This window comes from Nomascus leucogenys, chromosome 14 (genome assembly GCF_006542625.1).
Source record: "Nomascus leucogenys isolate Asia chromosome 14, Asia_NLE_v1, whole genome shotgun sequence".
Classification (NCBI taxonomy): domain Eukaryota; kingdom Metazoa; phylum Chordata; class Mammalia; order Primates; family Hylobatidae; genus Nomascus; species Nomascus leucogenys.
In genome coordinates this window covers 76,084,970-76,106,419 of record NC_044394.1, presented here as the reverse complement: position 1 = coordinate 76,106,419, position 21,450 = coordinate 76,084,970, and the positions used below count along the sequence as shown (strand labels likewise).

General features: G+C 40.5%; 1 pseudogene; it reads right to left on the bottom strand.

Annotated features, from left to right (window-relative positions):
• Positions 1-1,013: 1,013 nt before the first annotated feature.
• Positions 1,014-21,085, bottom strand: LOC100601947 (annotated as a pseudogene).
• Positions 21,086-21,450: the final 365 nt, after the last annotated feature.

The following is a 21,450-nucleotide window of genomic DNA, read 5'->3' as shown; positions in this document are numbered from 1 at the left end:
GTCACACTGACCTCCTTGATGGCATCCAGAAGTTTGACTGGCCAAGGGACACGAGCAGCTTTGAACATCAGGGAAAGCCCCCAATTATGTGCAAAGGAAGGTCATATTTGAGAATCTGCTTCTCCCGCCCTCATACTTCGGCCAAATTGAATAAACCTTTCTAAGCATTAATATGTCAGTGTTTGGCTTACTGTGCACCAGGTACATGAACCTAACTTTTGGGGTTCTACAACAGCAACCTGACTGAGCTAATCAGGTACAGCCAAGAACAGCTGAGCTACAGTAGCTCCTTAAGATCAGGGTCCAGATGTTGTTCATACATGAGAGAAGAGAAAATAACTATCACGTGCAGCATCAGACATTCAATGACACAAATCCTCAAAATCAGATGCTTTAAAAAATGAAGCCAATGGCTGGGCATGGTGGCTCATGCCAGTAATCCCAGCACTTTGGGAGGCCAAGGCAGGAGGATCGCTTGAGCTCAGGAGTTCAAGACCAATCTGGGTAACAAAGTGAGACCTTATCTCTACCAAAAATTTAAAAATTAATTAATTAATTAATAAAAATAATTTTAAAATGAAGCCAGGTTGCTCAAGTATTCATCAAGTATTTACTGAGGCTTACTATGTGTTATGACGATGAGACATTTCTTTGAGCCATCAAAGGTTTCTGGCTTCCTCTGCAACTAAAAATAATTACCCTCCCCAATGATCGGTCTGCGTGTTCCACAGGTATAGCAGCAGGAGAGACAACTTGGAAAAAGTGAAGGTAGGCCAGGCACAGTGGCTCATGGCTATAATCCCAACACTTTGGGAGGCTGAGGTGAGTGGATTCGCTTGAGCTAGGGAGTTTGAGACCAGCCTGGGCAACATGGCAAAACCTGGTCTCTATAAAAAAAAAATACAAAAAATTGGCCAGGCATTGTAGTCCACACCTGTAGTCCCAGCTACTAGCGAAGCTGAGGTGGGAGGATCACTTGAGCCAGGAGGCGGAGGTTGCAGTGAGCCTAGATGGCACCACTGCACTCCAGTCTGGGTGACAGAGCAAGACCCTGTCTCAAAAAAAAAAAAAAAAAAAAAAGGTAAACCACAACTCCACTTAAGAGGAGAGGCAACTGGAGAAAGATCCCAGGAGGTTATATTCAACAACAGAGCAATAACACAGTAGTCTTGCCAGATATCCACAGCCTTTAAATGGACATATTCTACTCTGTTCATCACCTTTATAAAAGTTTTCAAGTTTTCTGGATAGTTCTACCCAGTTGATGGCAATTACCCTGCCAGGTAAATTACTCACTATAATTGAATAAACCAGCAATCTGGTTTATCAGTCAGTCTCTCTTGCTCAATTGACAATCCCTAAAAGTGCATCCACTCCTGTGTGAGACGGTATATCTGACAATTCAGTCAAAGGAAGTTGGTCAAATCCCACAACTGACTGCCAAAGAAAGTAATATCTAATCACAAAAATACCACAATTAATTACAGGTAGTAACTAGGTTCTAAAGAAATTATCTCCTAAGCAGATTTTAATATAAATTTTGAACAGTTATAGAAAATAAAGATGGCCTTTGGGTCAATAACAGAACATAACAAAAACACTAAAAATTTCTGTACATAAACACACGCATATCACAAGTCTAGTCAGAAAGAAATACATAGATAAACAAGGTAGAATTTTAAAAATAATTTGCAAGGGAAGTTCTTAATGCTTCAGTTCTAAAATATTGTCTTCTTTTAGAAAAATTCAAGACTGGAATAACAGATTGTTTTTCCTACAACACAGTAATTACTGCAAATTTATCAGCAAAGAAGTAAACAGCAATGCAATTTTTCCTTAAGCTTGAATACGTAAGGGAACAATAAAGAAACCTGATTAAACCTGAACTAATTAAAGTCATACCAGTAATCTTCAGGCCAGCTCTGGTCTCCAGGTAGAATTCCAGGACAGGTTTGTATCACTGGGTCCATTCCCAACAGGCTGGATAGGAGAGTCTGGAGTAATTGTAAGGATACCACCTTCTTCTATCCTCGGCTGCCCGACTGGCATTGGGCTTCACATTCCAAGAGTACCTCCTGTGTGAACAGTCCTCTCCAGGGGGACCAGGAGGAGGGAGATGGCGTCTCTGGTAAACATGTGGATTCTCTGAAAATTTTCTTAAAGCAAAACAAAAAGTAATAAGCCATTACTAGGATTAATGCAATAATTTTTATTTATTTTAAATTTATATTTTCATAAAATGTTTTAAATTTATACATTTATAAAATAATATATATTCTACTGTTTCCTACCTGTGTGACCTTAGTAGATAAAATACTTCATTGTTATTTCCCTAAGTTCTTTATAAAATGGGGCTAATAATACTTTTCACCTTCACGAGCTGTTATGAAGCTAAATTAAGAAAATACATTTCAATTACCTACGATGCCCTGGCACACCGTGGATTCCCAGAAGCCTTTCCACCTTTCCCTACAGAGATAAGTGCATGCCCATACTATTCTAATCAAATACTTTCTCTCCCAAAGTCTGGCAGGGTTGACATAAGACAGAATAAGCTATTTAGTACTGAAAACAGATAGCTGCTTCCACTTTATAAACAAACATACATAAATTAATTATAAAGTGTGAAAAACTTTAATGATGGTATATGCAACAAATTAGAAAAATTAGGATTTAAATTTACTTGTTTCAAAAGCAAGACCAGAAAATCTCATGTAATTATACAAAAGAAAATTTGGGGCTGGGCGTGGTGGCTCACACCTGTAATCCCAGCACTTTGGGAGGCCAAGGCAGGCGGATCACCTGAAGTCGGGAGTTTGAGACCAGCCTGACCAACATGAAGAAACCCCATCTCTACTAAAAATACAAAGTTAGCCAGGTGTGGTGGTGGGAGCCTGTAATCCCAGCTACTCAGGAGGCTGAGGCAGGAAAATCGTTTGAACCCGGGAGGTGGAGGCTGTGGTGAGCCAAGATCACACCATTACACTCCAGCTTGGGCAACAATAGCGAAACTCCGTCTTGAAAAAAAAAAATAAAGAAAATTTGGAAATCTGAGAAAAGAAAAACTAACCCCCGCTACACAGCCCTCAATCCCACTTACTATAATTCAATTAGTTAGTATTTCCTTTTGTTCTTTTCCCCAGCATCTTTTTCTGACTGTTGAATCACAGCCTATTATTTTCACTTATCATAAATGAGCTAACACTTTCGATGGCTTTATAAAATGTTATAGTATGGATGTAATTATTTAGATACATTCTCCACTGTTAGAAATACAGCAGCTACAAGTTTTTCCACAACCACAAATAATGCTGGGATTAACATGCAAAACATATACTACTGTATCCTGAGCTAGCCCAGCATCTGACACATGGAAAGGAGTTTGAGAAATGTGCCAAATGATTAAGTAAATATAGCTTTTTCTGTATTTTGAAGTATTTCCTTAGTCTCAGAATGAAATTACTAGGTAAAGTATTTTTATGGCTCTTGAAATTGTGCTTCAAAAGGCTTATACCAATTTTCAGTGCCGCAAGCGACATATTTTTGAAATGTTTGTTTACATCTTTTAAAAATGTCAATTTTTTTTAAGTTTTTTTTCCCTTTTTTAATAAAAACAGGATTCCAGCATGTTGCCCAGGGTGGTCTCAAACTCCTGGGCCCAAGCAGTCCTCCCACCTCAGCCTCCCTAAGTGCTGGGATTACAGGTGTGAGCCAATGCACCTGGCTTAAAAATGGCAATCTATTTTTCAAAGTGTTTACAATGTGCTAAACTGTTTAAATTCATGTTAACTGTCAATACCAACCACTATGGGGTATGTATTATTAAAATATCTGACTGATGGGAAAAAGGAAATGTAGATAGGCTAAGTATCTTATCCAAGATCACAAAGCAGGCGAGTAACAAAGCCAAGATGCAAATCCAGGTCCAGCCTGACAACCACTACAATGGAGTGCTTATCAAAAACTGTTGCTAAACTGGCTGGGCAAGATGGTTCATGCCTGTAATCCCAGCACTTTGGGAGGCTGAGGCAGGCGGATCACCTGAGGTCAGGAGTTCAAGACCAGCCTGGCCAACATGGTAAAACCCCCATTTCTACTAAAATACAAAAATTAGCTGGGCGTGGTGGCAGTGCCGGTAATCCCAGCTACTCGGGAGGCTGAAGCAGGAGAATTGCTTGAACCTGGGATGTGGAGGTTGCAGTGAGCCAAGACTGCACCACTGCACTCCAGTCTGGCCAACAGGGTAAGACTCCATCTCCAAAAAAAAAAAAAAAAACAAGCAAACAAAACTGTTGCTAAATTAATAGTCAAATAGTCAAAGAATAATGCCTTGCTATTTGTGATAGTTAATTTTAGGTGTCAACTTGACTGGGTTAAGAGATATATAGATAGCTGGTAAAGTATTATTTCTGGGAGCGTCTGTGACGGTGTGTCCAGAGGATACTGGTGTGTGAGTGGGTGGACTGAGTGGGAGGATCCACCCTCAGGATGGGTAGGTACCATCCAGTAGGCTGGGGGCCTGGATACAACAAAAAGGCAGAGGAAAGGCAAATTGTGCTCTCTCCTGGAGCTGGAATACCTTACCTTCTCCTACTCTCAGACATCAGAACTCCAGGCTTCACGGCCTTTGGACTTGAGGACTCATACCAGTGTCCTCCAACCCTTACCAGATTCCCAGGCCTTCAGCCTTGGATTGAGAGTTACTCCACTGGCTGCCGTGGTTCTGAGGCTTTCTGAGTTGGACTGAATGCTACCAGCTTCCCTGGTTCTCCAGTTTGCAGACAGCCTACTATGAAACTTCTCAGCTTTCATAAGTGCATAAGCTGATACCCCGAATAAAAAAGCTCCTCCTCCCATCCACCCACCCATCTACCCATCCATCATCCATCCATCCATCCATCCATCCTACTGGTTCTATCATTCTGGAGAACTCATACTAATGTACCACTTTAACCATACTGAGGTTTTCCCCATTTTCCAAGTGAAAATACTTTTGTTGTTTTATCTGTTCAGATCCTTTGCAATTTCTCTATTAGGATTTTATTATTTTTCTTATAATTCATATCAACTCCTCAAATAACAATCTTCCTTATTCTAAAAACTATACTACATTAATGTAGCCTAAGAATATAAGATCCTTTTTGATAGCCACATCAAACTCTTGGCTTAAGTTTAAAATCAATGAAAATTTCTAAGTCCCTTTCCGAATTGCCTCTGAAAAGTCACATATTCCCTGTCCTGTAACTGATTTTCCAGTGCTAAATGCAAAATACAGAGCAAAATAATATCTCCTGGTTCAAACCGAACCGCAAGAATTCCTTATCGGCCAGGCACGGTGGCTCACGCCTATAATCCCAGCACTTTGGGAAGCTGAAGGGGGTAGATCACAGGGTCAGGAGATCAAGACCATCCCGTCTAACACGGTGAAACCCCATCTCTACTAAAAATACAAAAAATTAGCCGTGCGTGGTGGCGGGTGCCTGTAGTCCCAGCTACTTGGGAGGCTAAGGCAGGAGAATTGCTTGAACCTGTGAGGTGAAGGTTGCAGTGAGCCGAGATCGCGTCATTGTACTCCAGCCTGGATGACAGAGCAAGACTCTGTCTCCAAAAAAAAAAACAAAAACACAGAATTCCTCATCAGTATCATAATGTGTTTTCATTAACTATAGTATTAATTTCTATCTCAATTCTAGAAAAGGGAAAGCAGAGAGAGGTACCTGACTGATTGTTGCAAATTTTGGGTCTGGGTGTGGAAATGTCAAGGAGCTGAGTGACCCTGGATCTGATGTAGATTATACCTAGGTCCTTGTTTAACAGGCTTATTGTGGACTGGTTGCATGAGATGTGCTGAGTCTTCAAAACCACTTGACCTGGGTACACTGGAATTCCAATTCCTTAAAGAGAATATTTCCACACAATATTACTGGTTTCCAGATTTAGTAGTCAATTTAGTGACTATATTTTGGCATATGAAAATAACAATTTCTTCCTTCTCCCATTCCTATTTGTTTACGTCTCCTCCCAACAAATAAACAAGCTACCAGAAGAATGAACATATGCAACTTAAATTATATAAACAGAGATCTCCCTGATCCACAAATCTCACATATATAACATAAGACTTACTTTCTGATAGGACCATTCTGAAGGTCTTCAATGCAGTTTTGTCTTTCTAAGCAATGTCCCCGGCACCTATGGAATACGGAGGAGAGGATAAACTGTTAGAAATAACTGTACGAAGAGCAAATCTTTCCAGAAAAAGCAAATTAAGCTGAAATTCACTATTCAAGCTGTTATATCTCACTACTTCCACATACATCTATAGACTTTTGGCAAGACTATCTTATATTGGAACAAACAAATTACAAACTTCTTTTTTTCCAAAATTTGAGAAATTCTTCTACATTTCCACCTTTAACTTTAATAAAAAGGGAAAAATAGTGACAACCCTCATACTTACATTCAACTGCATCATCAGGCCTCACGCCTTCTACGTCAATCAAATATCTAATAAAACAACATAATTTGGGTCATTTATATACGAAAAGAAAAAAATCAAGTTTTTTCAAAAAAGGTCCAATTTCAACTTATAGATATAAAAATCCTAAGAAAATATCAGCACATCAAATCCAGCAGTTATTAAAGAATGACATACCATGACCACAAAAAGACGTTTTTCAAGAATGCAAGGATGACTCAACTCCACAAAATCTATTTATATATTTATTTACATTAATGTAATTTAATAAACAAAAGGAAAGAAAATGCAGAATCATTTTTTATCAAAATGCTTTATACACTAAAAATAGACACTTCCTTAATATGACAGAGTATTTATCAGAAACCAACAACAAACAAAAGACAAACTGGGAAAAATATTAACATTATATCTAAAAAATACTGTATAACCAACAGAATGGGCCAGAAACTTGGGAGTCACCATCACTGTCAGCCATTTCTTCCATACTCTCATCTTCAATTCACCACCAACTCCTGACAACAATATTACCTAAATATTTCTATAGAGTATATCTGTATCTTTCTACCAAAATGGCCACCATGCCCTGGTCCAATCCACCATTATGCCTCAATTCCTACAAACACCTCCCAACTTGTCTCCCTGCTTCTGCCTCTTTCCCTCTGCAGTGTATTCTCCACTCAGCAGCAAAATGATAGGTTGAAAATACAAATTTGAATGTTCCCCACACTCATCCCCAACAAAAAAAATTCAATGGTTTTCTATTGCTCTTAACGTAGTGACTAAAACCTTAAACATATCTCTGCATGGTTTTAGCTCCTATCCATATTTCCAGCTCCATTTTAATGCCGTACTACCCCCATGGCCCAGTCTCCCTAGCCAGTTCCTCCAACACAGTATATGTTTTCCTGTTATATGGTCTCTGCTGATCCTTATGTTCAGAATTCTCTCCACAACATCCCTACCTGGTTAACACCCACTCATACTTCATATATTTGCTCAGACCTCCCCACAGAAACCTCTAGTCCTCTTGTTGAAGTCAAATCCTCCCTATTATATGCTCTCATTGTATCACGTCACTCCCCTTCTCAGCACTTGTCAGAGTTGTAATTCTATAGGCATTTGTGTGATTCTTTAATATCTACTCCCTCCCTAGACTGTTAGGATGCACAAAGGGCAGCTCAAGTCTCTTTGCTAACACCCAGCACAGGGCCTACGCATAATAGATGCTCAGGAGATATTTTCTGAATGAACAAACATAACTCAGTACAGTGTGGCAACATCCATAAAAAGCATAAGGACACATACTATTTGATTCAGAAATTCTATTTTGAGTGAAATTACCTCCGGGGCTATGGGATATGTATTCAAAAATATTTACATAGAAATGTTCACTACTTCAATGTTTTATAATATCAAAAACTTCTGACTTTTGTGTTCATCGGTGTGCAAAGAACAATGCAGCCCTTAAAAAGAACAAGGAGTCCAGCCAGGCGCGGTGGCTCACTCCTGTAATCCCAGCACTTTGGGAGGCTGAGGCGGATGGATCACAAGGTCAGGAGATCAAGATCATCCTGGCTAACACGGTGAAACCCCATCTCTACTAAAAATACAAAAAATTAGCCGGGCATGGTGGCAGGCCGCCTGTAGTCCCAGCTACATGGGAGGCTGAGGCAGGAGAACCGCGTGAACCTGGGAGGCAGAACTTGGAGTGAGCCGAGATCGTGCCACTGCACTCCAGCCTGGGCAACAGAGCGAGACTCCGTCTCAAAAAAAAAAAAAAAAAAGAATAAGGAGTCCAAGTATTTTCAAAGAACGATGTCTATCACGTATTAAATTAAAAAAACAGAATGTCTAACTATTATACTATTCAATAACATGTATGCTTGAATCTGCATTTTTAGAGTCTGAAAAGACGTGTACTAAATTATTAATGGTGGTAATCTCTGGGTGGGGAGCAAGACTGCCTTCTACTTCATGTATTTCTATACCGGTTCCATTTTTTACAACAAGCTTACATTACCATTGTAAACAGACAAAAACAACTTTAAAATGGTCTGCCTCTGGGGTTGGCAACTTACCTGCAAATGAGGTAGCCAGTCCTGTTTAAACCATGGGTACGATGGACACCAATAAGTTTGTCTATAAAAAGAAAATACAGGATTAAGTAACTAAAGTAGATAAACAAGTGTATAACATTATCACTGCCCTGAAAATGAATAACTCTTAAGAGGAATTGTTTTTTCTAGGAACATACTATGAAGAATCATCTAACAGAAAGCCAAAATTCACTGCTTCTGGGAAACTTTGCATAGTCCTAATTAGACTCAATGATGTCAACTGCAGGCCTGGTCAGACACTAACAGCTAAAACTGCAATGAGACAAACCCATCTATCTTAAAACAGAATGCCCATCAGCAACTGATTTAATTATACAAAAAGGGAGTGAAAGCAACAACAGGCTAAGAGAAGAATGAAATTTGTTTCTGAATGAAACAAATAAAAGGCCTTCACTCTTGATATTGAATATTAAGGACAGTTTCCATAGTACTCTTGAGTTCCCGAAGAGCTTCTACTCCTTCTCTTGTTCGGTGCTCCACACATACCACAGGTCTACTTGCCCTGTGAAGTACTCAGGTGAATAGCACTATTCACATTTTACAATGAAAAGGCAAGGCTTGGATGTAAGTCAAAGCAGGCAAGCAGTACAAGACTAGAATCAAGTCTAAGATTTTTCCCATTACATCACAGTATTTCTTAGTCCATCTTTTTAAAAAATTACATGAGGAATTAAATTAAAAAACGTGTAGTTTATCTTTGCAAAATCTGTGTCCGTGACTAGGTAGCGTCTGGTAAAGAAGACACTCATCAGCCAGGTGTGGTGGCTCACGCCTGTAATCCCAGCACTTTCCAACCTGGCCAACATGGTGAGAACACGTCTCTACTAAAAGTACAAAAAATTAGCTGGGTATTGTGGTGGGAGCCTGTAATCCCAACTACTCAAAAAAAAAAAAAAAAGAAAGAAAGAAAAGAAAAAAGAAGGCACTCTGCCGGACGTGGTGGCTCACACCTGCAATCCCAGCCCTTTGGGAGGCCGAGGTGGGTGGATCACCTGAGGTCAGGAGTTCGAGACCAGCCTGGCCAATATGGTGAAACCCCATCTCTACTAAAATGTAAAAACTAGCCAGGTGTGGTGGTGGGTGCCTGTAATCCCAGCTACTCGGGAGGCTGAGGCAGGAGAATTGCTTGAACGCAGGAGACGGAGGCTGCAGTGTGCCAACATAGTGCCACTGCACTCCAGCCTTGGCGACAGAGTGAGACTCCATCTCAAAAAAGAAGGCACTCATCTTTGCCAGCCTAGATTACTACAAAGAACTAATCTCCCTACCTCTATCTCAACTGATCCTCCATAAGGCAGATGTTATATTTCTAAAACATAAGCCTGGCTGGGTTGGTTTGCTTAAAAATCTCAATTTAGCATAGCATGAAGCCCAAATTTAGCATGGCATTTAGAATCCTTCATAAACTGATATCAATCTGCCTTTCCAACCGATCTAAGTCCACAATGATCCTAACTATGATTTACAAGGGCTGATATGATCCACCTCCCTTCTGCCCAACCCCAACCTCTCTGATCCCGTTTCTCCTGCTCTTACCCTCACTCACTCCACTCCAGCCACACTGGGCTCTTTAACATTCCTCAAACATGCCTAGCATAGTTATGCCTCAGGGACTTTGCACCTGCTGTTCCCTCTGCCTTAGGACGCTCCTCCCCAGACACCCAATGGCTTGGTTCATTACTTCCTTTAAGGTTCTGCTCAAATGACATCTTCATAAAGAGGCCTTCCTGATCACTCACCTCTTCCCTCATCCCTTTATCGTGTTTTGTTATTCTCCAAAGCACTTATCACCATATATATTCCATGTATTTATTTGCTTGTTTCTCTCCCCCACTAGAATGTAAAGTATATAAGGGCAAGGACTTTGTTCTATTTCCACTTTCTAGAAAAGTGACTTCAACATAGGTTATATAATTATTTGTTGCAAATGAACATATGAATTCCATGCCTTTTCACATTATCTTCTAGTCACACAAGAGGCTGCCTCCCCATGGCTTTAGGCCCTGTGCCTTTTGTGCCTAATCCCCAAAACTGGGCTGCCCTTTTCTCATCCTGGCAAAATTCTCGTCCCTGCAGCTCAAATGTTGTCTCCTGTCAGGCCTTCCTCAATCTCTCCTCTATATTCTCACTGTACTTAATTTATTCTTTTATTATGATGCACTGTCTTTTGTGGTTTTTTTTTGTTTTTTTTTTGAGACAGAGTCTCGCTCTGTTGCCCAGGCTGGAGTGCAGTGGCGCAATCTCGGCTCACTGCAAGTTTCGCCTCCCAGGTTCACACCATTCTCCTGCTGCAGCCTCCCGAGTAGCTGGGACTACAGGCACCCGCCACCATGCCAGGGTAATTTTTATTTTTATTTTTTTTGTATTTTTAGTAGAGATGGGGTTTCACCATGTTAGCCAGGATGGTATCGATCTCCTGACCTCATGATCTGCCCGCCTCGGCCTCCCAAAGTGCTGGGATTACAGGCGTGAGCCACCGTGCCGGGCTTTTTTGTTCTATAATTAACCCACATCTTTTTTTTTTTTTTTTTTTTTGAGACGGAGTCTCGCTCTGTCCCCCAGGCTGGAGTGCAGTGGTGCCATCTCTGCTCACTGAAAGTTCCGCCTCCCGGGTTCACACCATTCTCCTGCCTCAGCCTCCCGAGTAGCTTGGACTACAGGTGCCCGCCACTACGTCCGGCTAATTTTTTGTATTTTTAGTAGAGATGGGGTTTCACCGTGTTAGCCAGGATAGTCTCGATCTCCTGACCTCGTGATCCGCCCGCCTGGGCCTCCCAAAGTGCTGTGATTACAGGCGTGAGCCACCACGCCTGGCCTAACCCACATCTTAAACCACATGCACTACATGTTTATTTTCCTAGGTAACTGTGAACTGCTATAATAAAAAACAAAGACTGCTATCACCTCTGTGTCTTCGTGCTCTAACAACAAATCTAAAAGGATCTCAGTGTTTACTGAATCAATTTATTTTCTCAGTCCCTACTAGTTCTAGGAGAGAGTGGAGAGTGTAGTGTCCTCTTTTAACAATGAGCCTGGTATCTGTGAGAAGGGATTACAGCAGAGGTAGCCAAAACTGATTACAAACAAGGTCCCAAGCCTGCAATGGCAGTGAGTACTGCAAGACTTAGTCAGCACAACTCAGGCAGAAGACCAACATGGAGTTCAGTCTATCCAATTGACTACAATCAGTGTAACATGTGAACAACTAAGATTTAAAAATGTGTTCTCATGTATTCATAAGGACCTCCTAGCCCTCACAGAACAGATGAAATGCTATATAAAACTTTTACACAAAAGAGCCTAGAAGCAGTGAACAGGCCATCAGCAGTACCCTCATATCTGAAAAGGTAGTATTTCTGTGACAACAGCTTATACAAATGAGAAAGCCAAACCTCTCAAGTTTTAAAGTTAAAGTACAAGGGAAGATCTGTGTACAAGGTTTAACATAATTAAAAGCTAGTGTCCACATTAAGTGAGTGAGTGGGTTACAATTTGAAATTTTATCTTCAAACCCACTGATCCAGTCTCTATCTCTCACCTTCCATTCCCTATCTTCCCACCTCTGTCTCTATTCTTTCTCCACTACTCCATCACATTTTTTAAAAAGGAGTATTAACTGTCAGATTTATGTAATAAAGTGTACACTCCTCAAGCTAAATTTGGAAAGAAGGCAAATGAAGCCTCCGTCCTGTGGGTGTCAGCGGCTTTCCAAAGATAAAAGCTTCTTCAGTCTTTTTTTTTTTTTGAGATGGAGTCTTGCTCTGTCCCCCAGGCTGGAGTGCAGTGGTGTGATCTCGGCTCACTGCAAGCTCCGCCTCCCGGGTTCATGCCATTCTCCTGCCTCAGCCTCCCAAGTAGCTGGGACTACAGGCGCCCGCCAACACGCCCGGCTAATTTTTTTGTATTTTTAGTAGAGACGGGGTTTCACCGTGTTAGCCAGGATGGTCTCGATCTCCTGACCTCGTGATCCGCCCGCCTCGGCCTCCCAAAGTGCTGGGATTACAGGCTTGAGCCACCACGCCCGGCCGCTTCTTCAGTCTTAAAATATGGCAAATATCATGTTCTTTCTGGCAGAGAGATGCCAGAAAAAGGCAACTGGATCCTTAAGATAAAGAAGCTGTTAAGTTCTATTTTCAAAAGAGTAAGGTAAATCTTAAAGCAGGAACAAGAAAGCACCAGCCTTTGGCTTAAGTTCTCCCGTGTGAAGAATAAGAGGTGGTGGTATCCTTCCCCATCTGTACTCAAAGCGGAAAAACAGCAGAAATATCTTTTTTTTTTATTATACTTTAAGTTTTAGGGTACATGTGCACAATGTGCAGGTTTGTTACATATGTATACGTGTATCTTAAATACATATGACAAAGGGGCAATTCCACTGGTGCACTCTTTCTTGTTTTGCTTCTAGGGGTCTGTCCCATTCTTAATCTTTGCCCTTTCTTGTCTCTTTCACATAACTCTAAGACTCAGAGTTTTTTAATCTTTTCTTCTACCTCTCACTTCTTAACCAATATATAAGACAAAAATAACATTTTAATTTTATTATATATTTCCCATTCAAATTAAAAAAGAAAGATGAGCTAGTTCAGTTCATATTTTGCACTAAAACTAATTTAACATTCCAAAGTTAAATTATTTGTGATCAACAAAAGGAAAAACATCTTACCCTATTAGCACCATCTGACATTTTCATCACCTTAGCATCATTAAATACAACAGGTCTAAGGTTAAAACTATAAAAAATACCAAAAATCCCCAACCCCATTCATAATGCACACCACAGTTCAGGTAAGAATAAAAACTCACCATTATCTTTATTTTCTTTCAAAAACCCATTAACAGCATGTTTGAATTTAAAAATAGTCTCATCATCAGGCACTTGATGTCCAACCGTAAAAATTTTTAAGTAAGGAATAGTTTCTGGCAAATCCTATAAAGCAAAACCATAAAAGATGTGTATTATTTCACTCGTAGAGAAATAATTAAAGAGTAATTAGGGGACCCAGAATATAAGCCAAGAGATTATAACAAACTTAATACGCCAATATCAGTATATGCAATTGTGATAAAAGAGCCATTTTTTCTAACACTGCTTCAACCAGGAAGTATCACTTGATTTTCAATAAAACTACAAAATAGATAGTCACTAGGTATACAAAACTGAAAGCAAATTCCATGTGAATGAATGCATATTTAACTATAAATTATATAAACAGTTCCATTTAATATTTTACAATTCAAGGGCCAGTGCCTTCATAAAGCAGCTACGATTTAAGTAGAAGAGTAGAGAATAGAGTCAGAAGAACTTGGATTTGAATTGTGAGATAGAGGGAATTCCAGGCACTATTGAGAACTGATATTCTTGGGGTGGGACAAAAGTAGATACAGATAAAAGACAGAAGAGGCTAAGTCAAAATCATTTTAACCATCCATAAGTGTATAGTTCAGTGGCATTACATTCACAGTATTGTGTAACCATCACCACTGTCTATACCCAAAACTTTTTCATCATCCTCGACAAAAAGACTCTGACCATTAAACCATAATTCCCTTTTCTCCCCACCTCATAGATCCTTTAGTCTGTTTTCTGTCTCTGTGAATTTGTCTATTCTGGGTAGTTCATACAAGTGGAATCATATATTTGTCCTTCTGTGTCTGGTTTATTTCACTAAGCATGTTTTTAAGGTTCATCCGTGTTGTAGCATGTATTAATTTTATTCTTTTTTATGGCTGAATAATATTCCATTGTGTGCATATAATGTTCTGTGTATCCATTCACCTACTGATGGACACCTTTTGGCCATTGTGAAAAATGCTGCTGTGAACACTGGTGTACAAGTATTTGTTTAAATCCTTGCTTTCAGTTCTTTTAGAACTGAAGTTCCGAGTTCAAATGGAAAGTATCAGCATGAACTCATGATGTATTTTAAAAACAAACATATTTCTTAGCACCATCCACAGAAAAAGACTAGTAACAATGAGCCTAGGAGCACTGAGCACCTCTAGCACTCAGACTCTGATCTTTAAATAACATTCCCACCAGAAAGGAATCGAAGCTCCTTGGGAAAAGGGCAGGAAATGTACGAGATAAGCCTGGAATTTTTTTTCATATAAATAGCAAAAAAAGAGTGATCAAAGGTTACTAGAGTTGTGTCAAAAGGACTCGGGGGACCATCTAAGAAGTTCCAACTCTCCAAAGATAGGGCCTCAATTTGTGCTTCAATTAAAAAAAAAGAGAAATAACTAAATTCAAGTTTTAAGTCATCCTTTTTTGAGCCTGTTTTATCTTCTGTAAAATTATGTATTAATTGTAACCATTTAATCCTCTGAGCTTAGCGAAGAAAAAGCATTCAATAGGAGATATTAGCACAATTGCTACTTTATCAGCACAAGATTGTTGAGAGGATTAACTAAGTTAATACATGTGAAAGTACTTTTTTTTTTTTTGAGATGGAGTCTTGCTCTGACGCCCAGGCTGTCATGCAGTGGCATGATCTTGGCTCACTGCAACCTCTGCTTCCCAGGTTCAAGCGATTCTCCTTCCTCAGCCGCCCCAGTAGCTGGGATTAGAGGTGTGCACCACCCACACCTGGCTAACTTTTTTTTGTATTTTTAATAGAGACAGGGTTTCACCATGTTGGCCAGGCTGGTCTCAAACTCCTGACCTCAGGTGATCCACCCGCCTTGGCCTCCCAAAGTGCTGGGATTACAGGTGTGAGTCTCTGCACCCGGCTGAAAGTACTTTTTAAATGGCAAACTGCTGTACAAATATTAACAAACATTAGGTGTTACTGTTTCCAAAAGCCATGGAACTGGTCAGAAGAAGGATCATTCTTTCGCACTGAGATGCTAAATGGGGCCAACAGAATATATGAATCTCTGTATTGTATCAACAGATACTGGGAAAAGAAATCATAAACTTAGAGAACTTTCTTTTACATGATGCTTACACATGCTTAGGCAACGGGTTAAAATAAGTGCTAAGAAATACTGGATATTCCTTTCTTTCCTTCAAGCCACTGCTAGTATTAATAAGTTTACTTCATTTTCAAAATATAGAAGATGGAAGCTTATAGAATTTCTTAGGCACACACAGAGCCTACTGCCAAATATTTTAGTTCAATTCATGTCTTCGATTTCATTTAAGACAGCAATTAAAAACATGTAATTAGAGAAATAACTTGGTTCTCTTTTAAACTTACTACCCATCAAAGAAGGCCAAGCTTCATATTAGCACAAGATGATTACTGAATTACTATAAATTATTTTAGGATCAGAATGAAGAAAGTTCTTTTTAATGAAGGGTTCCACTTACTTCTGGTTTATAATAGTGTTGAGTATATGTTAAATCAATAATCAGTCCAAGTTCTTCATTTTATTCTCGGATTTTGTTAAAAAGATCCAAAGGGGAAAAGCATTCTTCTGGAGCAAGTTTCTTTTCAAAACTCTGTCAGAGAGAAAGAAATAAGAGCAAATATGTGCTTAAAATCCTGTACTACATTAGGCATTTATTCAAGTCCTGTGATGCTAACATACAACGAGATTCAAAGGAAAGTTTCCATTCTCCTGGACCATAGAAGGTATATTATAACAATCCTTTCTTCCAGAGTGGTCAGAAAGAAAAAAAATAAGCGCACTTCTATGTATGTACTTCTGTATTTGTTTCATGTTGGTCTCCTAATCAGACTGTAAACTCCCAGATTTTATTCACCACTGTATCTCCAGCTCCAGGTAGAGTGCTTATCATATTTAGTGCTTATAAATATTTCTTTTCTTTCTTTTTTTTTTTTTTGAAACAGGGTGTTGCTCTGTCATCCAGGCTGGAGTGCAGTGACACAAACATGACTCATTGCAGCCTCCACCTCCTGGGCTCAAGCAATCCTCCCACCTCAGCCTCCCAAGTAGCTGGGACTACAGGCATGAACCACCACACCTGGCCGTTTTTTTTTTTTTTTTTTTTTTTTTTAAAGAGGGTCAGCTGGGCGCCGTGGTTCACGCCTGTAATCCCAGCACTTTGGGAGGCCAAGGCGGGAAGATCACAAGGTCAGGAGATCGAGACCATCCTGGCTAACACTGTGAAACCCCGTCTCTACTAAAAATACAAAAAATTAGCCAGGGGTGGTGGCGGGCGCCTGTAGTCCCATCTACCGGGAGGCTGAGGCAGGAGAACGGCGTGAACCCGGCAGGCAGAGCTTGCAGTGAGCCAAGATCACACCACTGCACTCCAGCCTGGGTGACACAGCGAGACTCTGTCTCAAAAAAAAAATTTTTTTTTAATTAAAAAAAAAAAGAGATAGGGTCTTGCCGTCTTGCCATGTAGCCCAGGCTGATCTCAAACTCCTGAGCTCAAGCAACCCTCCCGTCTTGGCCTCACAAATAAACATTTCTTACATGTCTACACATATAAAGGATGGCTTTCATTGCTGAATATTCTTTTATGTATGTGGTTTATTTTTGAACTTTATGCTCTGTTCCTTCAATCTGTCTGGCTACTCAGGTGCCAGCAATGTACTTTTTAAAAAATAGACTAGTTTGCCTGGGTGCAATGGCTCACGCCTATAATCCCAGAACTTTGGGAGGCCGAGGCAGGAGGATCATGAGGTCAGGAGATCGAGACCATCCTGGCTAACACGGTGAAACCCCGTCTCTACTAAAAACACAAAAAAATTAGCCAGGCGTGGTGGCGGGCACCTGTAGTTACAGCTACTCAGGAGGCGGAGGAAGGAGAATGGCATGAACCCAGGAGGGAGAGCTTACAGTGAGCCAAGATCACACCACTGCACTCCAGCCTGGGCGACAGAGCGAGATGCCATCTCAAAAAAAAAACAAAACAGACTAGTTTTCAGAGCAGTTTTAGGTTCACAGGAAAACTGAGCCAAAAGGACAGACGGTTCCCACATGTACTTTGCCTTCCCCTCCCCACCCAGACTCCCCCACTATCCACATTCCATACCCGTGTGGTCCATTTGTTACAAATGAAGAACCAACTCTGATACATCGTTATCACCAAAGTCTAGAGGTTAGGTGTGCATGATTCATTCTATGTTATGCATTGTATGTACGTATTATGTTATATATATTTTGCCACAAAAAAAATGAGAGAAAGAACTAAGTTCAAGTTTTGATTCTTCCTTTTCTGAGCCTGTTTGATTATCTACAAAATAATTTATTAGATGTAACCATCTATCCTCTGAGCTTAGTGCAGAATAAGCACTCAATAAGAGATACTAGTACTACTGCTACTTCATCAGCACAGGATTGTTGTGAAATGTGTTAATATATGTGAAGCCCTTTTATAGGTTTTGATCAATATATAACAACATGTATCCACCCTTACAGTATCACACAGAATAGTTTCACTTCCCTAAAAATTCCCTGTGTCTCCAACACCTTCTTTTTGGAGACAGGGTCTTGCTCTGTTGCCCAGGCTGGAGTACAGTGGCATGACCACGGCTCACTGCAGCCTTGACCTCCTGGGCTCAATCGATCCTCCCACTTCAGCCTCCTGAGCAGCTGAGACTACAAGCACACACCACCACGCCTGGTTAATTTTTGTATTTTTTGTAGACACGGTTTTGCAATGTTGCCCAGGCTGGTCTAAAACTCCTGGGCTCAAGCAATACACCCACCTTGCCTCCCAAAGTACGGGATTACAAACATGATCCAACAGGCCTGGCCTGAAATGACTCATTTTTAAGCTCAGACATGCAGAGAAGCTGACACAGCAGTTAAAAAAGGAAATCTGATCTATGAGTCACAAATTAAGTAAATTCCCAAAACGTTTCAAGTAGGCTTCTCCTGATACTAATCTGAGCTATGCTGGGGAAGTCTAATAAGAAAGACATGGAATCTAGAAAACAATTATTTGTCTTCACCTTCTCATCTTTTTTATGGCTGTCAAAAGCGTTCCCCTCCTATCGCTCCTATTCCTTTCCTAGTTTAAACAAAAACACAATCTTCAGATTTTCCCCACTGAAATCCTGACCTTGATGATCCAGGGGATATTTTTGATTGTGACCATGGAAGGAAAGGAGTCCCACTGGCATTCAGTGGGTAAGGGTTACAAATTCTAAACAACTTGCCAAATTCAAGACAGTCCTACAAATGTGTCCCACATCCTGAATGGCTTTTGGATGTCCTATTCAACATTAATATAGATAAAAAGCTGTTCATATTTAGCTTGGCCTTAGAACCTAACTCCATTTCACAAATAAACACAAAGTATTTTTTGTACAATACCAATATATATTGAATTTTCCAGGATAATAATCACCTTATCAACCAAATGAAGATTATACTTTGCTCTGTTTGGAAATCTATTATAGAAACTCCTACCACTAAAGCAATATAAGCCACCTAGATCAGTCTACATTTGTAATTCTTGAATTCATGGCGCAGGCAACTATTACTCTATGTCTTTTAATGCAGTCATGTCCAAACATTTATATATTGCAATAAGTATTATTTTATTATAAATTACTTTTATTTTATTTTTTATATTATAGTTAGGGTGTTCACTGGTATTTTTGTTTAAAATATGAAGTAGGTTGTATGTACCTATGAACTTCATTTCAGGATAGTAAAGGGGTCATTACAAAGTATTTGCTATAAAAAGAGAAAATGGAATGTGATAGAGTGAAGAACAGTATTCTGCATGGTGAACTCAGATGCCTGAAAGAATACTGAATTAACTTTTGCTTACCTTTTGCAAAGGAACTTTGAAAGCAATGAAACGAGTCCCAGGCATCCGCTGTCCAACTGGGAGATAGTCTTTCCACCTATTAGATATATTTTTTATTAGCCAAATTGTATGTTAGCCTTGTTTCCTTGCATAGAATAAGACTTTTTGAAAATGGGAATCATAGCCCGCACAACATGTCCTCTCTTCTCTCTGCTTTGCATTTTGCCACTCCACTTATTAAACCCCACCAAGTAACGACCTATACTGTCCTCTCCTGTTTCCCCATCACGAAAACGAACACAAGCCAACACAACAGTACAACTCAAATAAGGCCTATATAAAACCGGAGATACCCAGAACTTCTGTATCCCTGTTAAACTTGGCCCAGTACCCGATACTAAAGTGCCATTAATACAAACATATTCACTGAAAAAATTTAAATTCAACTATTTCACTTCACGGTTTTAGTTTTCATACGACTCATGCCATCAATTTCAATTAGTAGGAAACTTCAAGTTCATATTTTAAGAGAAAACCTGCTAGAAGAGGGACTGTAAACTTCACTTAATAATGCTAGGCCGGTGGCTCACGTCTGTAATCCCAGCACTTTGGGAGGCTGAGGCAGGTGGATCACCTGAGGTCAGGAGTTCGAGACCAGCCTGACCCACATGGTGAAATCCCGTCTCTACTAAAAATACAAAAAAAATTAGCCGGGTGTGGTGGTGGGCGCCTGTTATCCCAGCAACTTGGGAGGCTGAGGGAGTAGAAATCACTTGAATCCGGGAGGCAGAGGTTGCAGTGAGCCGAGATCGGACCATTGCACTCCAGCCTGGCGGACAAGAGCGAAAATCCATCCCAAAAAAAAAAAAAAAAAAAAAACGGATTGGAAGAAAACAGGAGATTCACTAATTAGAACCCAACTGTAATAGGTCAGGCAAGACCTCTATTAAGGTACTGACAGAAAGTGACAGTCAAAAGATAGTGGATAAAATGAAGAGGATTTATTGAGGTATGAGATGGTGGAGGATGGTCTCAAGGAGTAAAAACAGTCACTGCACCTACGTGCAAAGTCTCAAAATTAATCATTTGTACGTATAAAGGAGTATCTTTCAAATGAGGCCTGTTAGGAAGTAACAAAGTATGCTCTTTGTGATTTCTGGAAACAATACAAACCAACTTGCCATGTGAGATCTCAGGGCGCTACTACTGCTGGGTTCCTAACTCAAACCATTATACTTTCCGTGCCAACGTAACAAGGAATTGAGGAGGTTCCATTTTGGGAATTAAGGAGCGTCCCCAACAGTAACAGTCCCACCTTAAAGCAATCCTTCCGTATTTTACCTAAGAGCAATGGCCAGAACCTCCCTTTTACAAGAATATGGAGAAATCACGGGACATCACAGACATCGCCCTTTTCAGCTACAGCGGGTGGCGCAGAGGGTCAAAGCCTCAAAGCAAGGGGCGGACAGGTCAAGCCTGCGACGGCAACAGCGAGAGGCAGAGACCACAAAAGATGAAGCCCAGACCTAGAAGCCACGAGCTGGAAAGGCCACACCAAGGGACCAAGGCATACTACCTTTCGGGGATGTGGTTTCCACCCTTCTTGGCTGTGGAGCGTCCTGAAAAGTCGCGTCTCCGGCCCCAGCCACTGCGGGGATGATGCCACTGGCTCATGTGGGTTCCAAGAAGCCGCCCACACAATGCCAAGCCGGCCAAAAGCGACAGTCCGGCGCCCTCAGTGCCAAGATAAGACCCTAAACCGGAAGAGATTCGGCAGCCACCTACGCCGCGCTCCAGCATCTCGCTACTGCGCACGTGCCACCGCCTGTCGTGATGGGTAACCACGCTGGCTTACTGAGACTCCTGATTTGTAAACAGGGCTTTGTTGGCTACAGCGCCCTCTTTAGCCAGAGGCCAGTAGCACAGATCAATAAAGGCGTGTATGCACCCTTCAGAATTCAAACAGTGAGGCACAGGGAAGTCCCTCTGCCCGATCCGCCCCCAGCCCCGGTTCCTTGTGTGTTCTTCTAGATATTTACCAGTGCTTACATTCATATTTTGCATATTGTGTATACATATTTACTTTCACATATATGTATATCCTCTATTTTTATACAAAAGGAGTAACTGTACATATTCTACAATATACCTTGAACACTGATTTTCCCAGTCAA